This window comes from Myotis lucifugus, unplaced genomic scaffold (genome assembly GCF_000147115.1).
Source record: "Myotis lucifugus unplaced genomic scaffold, Myoluc2.0 scaffold_98, whole genome shotgun sequence".
NCBI lineage: Eukaryota > Metazoa > Chordata > Mammalia > Chiroptera > Vespertilionidae > Myotis > Myotis lucifugus.
The window spans coordinates 2,941,978-2,943,959 of NW_005871146.1; positions in this window are offsets into that span (position 1 = coordinate 2,941,978).

Consider the following 1,982-nt stretch of genomic DNA (forward strand, 5'->3'; position numbering starts at 1 on the left):
TTTCTTTTTTTTTTCCGGTAAGGTCAGTAGCCTGTAATGCTATGACTCCTCTCAGACTGCTTTGCTGTGCTCCAGAAATTTTGGGTTGTTGTCTGTTCATTTTCAATTGTTTCCAGGAAGTTTTTGATATTGTTCTTGATCTCATTGGTAACCCATTCATCCTATATAATAAAAGCCTAATATGCAAATTGACCAACTGGTGGAACAACTGATCGCTATAATGCACACTGACCACCAGGGGGCAGACGCTCAACACAGGAGCTGCCCCCAGCCCGCAGGCCCAGGCCAGCCAAGGAGGGTGCCAGGGGGGCCTCCGATCACCTGCCGGTTGCCCTGCAGAGGGAGGCGACCAGTGGCGGCGGTGGCAGGGGGCGGCTGGCCAGCAAGCAGGCCAGCATCGCCCCCTGACCACCCCTCTGGTTGCCTCCAAGGCGGGTGCCAGTGGGGGCCACCCCATTGCCCTGCTGGTCACTCCACAGAGGGTGGCGACCAATGGTGGCAGAGGCAGGAGGCGGGGTTGGCGAGTGGGTGGCACCAGGCTGGCCAAGGCAGGTGCCAGCGGGGGCCTCCCAATCGCCCTGCCAGTTGCCTCACAGATTGGCCCTGATTTCCGGCCAGGCCTAAGGATCCTATTCGTGCACGCACTTCATGCATCGGGCCTCTAGTCTATATATATAGAAGCCTAAGCGACCGAAAAACCAGTCACTATAACGCACACTGACAACCAGGGGGCAGACGCTCAACACAAGAGCTGCCCCTGGTGGTCAGTGCGCTCCCATTCAGCTGACTGACGGGTGCCAGATGCAGGGCTCATGGCTGGCCACCGCAGCCCAGAGACCGCAGCAGAGCAGCAGCAAGCCTACCGAGTGGAGGCAGGCACAGCTGGGCCAGGATGAGCAGGAGCAGCAGACAGGAGCTGCAGGCGGCATTGGACTGCCGGTTTCGGCCCAATCCCCGCCATCTATGCCAAGGGACCCCACCGGTGCATGAATGTGTGCACCAGGCCTCTAGTTGTTTAATAATATGCTATTTAGCCTTCATGTGTTGGAATGTTTTGGGGTGTTTTTACTGTAGTTGATTTCTAATTTCATTCCACTGTGATCTGAGAAGATGCTTGATATAATTTGAATCTTCTTGAACTTGTAGGGACTTGTTTTGTGTCTTAACATATGGTCTATCTTTATGAATGACCCATGTGCACCTGAGAAGAATGTATATTCTGCAGTTTTGGGGTGAAATGTTCTATAAATGTCAATTAAATCCATCTAATCCAGTGTGTCCTTTAGAGTCACTGTTTCCTTGTTAATTTTTTTTTTGTCTGGAAGATCTATCCAGTGGAAGTCAATGGGGGTTAAAGTTCCCTACAATGACTGTATTGTTGTTGATCTCTCCCTTAAAGTCCTCTAGAAGTTTTTTGTTATATAGTTAGATGCTCCTGTAATGGGTGCATATATGTTTGCCAGGGTTATATCCTCTTGTTGGAGTGACCCCTTTAGTGTTATGTAGTGACTTTTGTTGTCTCTTGTGATGGCCTTCATTTTGAAGTCTATGTTGTCAGATTTGCATATTGTTACCCCAGCCTTTTTTTCTTTTCCATTTGCATGGAAAAATTTTTTCCATCTCTTCACTCTCATCCTGTGTGAGCCTTTTATTCTGAGGTGGGTCTCTTGTAGACAGCATATAGTTGGGTCATGTTTTCATATCCATTCAGCTACCCTTTGTCTTTTGATTGGAGCATTTAATCCATTTACATTTAGGGTTATTATTGAGAGGTACTTATTTATTGCTATTTTAATTCTGTATGCCTAGGTTTCCCTCTCTATTTCTTCTCATTACAGCAGTCCCTTTAGCATTTCTTGTAATACAGGCTTGGTGGTGATGTACTCCTTAGCCCCCCCCCCCCCCCCCCGAAGCTCTTTATTTGGCCATCTGTTTTCAGATCCTTGCTTTCCATTACCTTGAGGACTTCATGCCATTCCTTC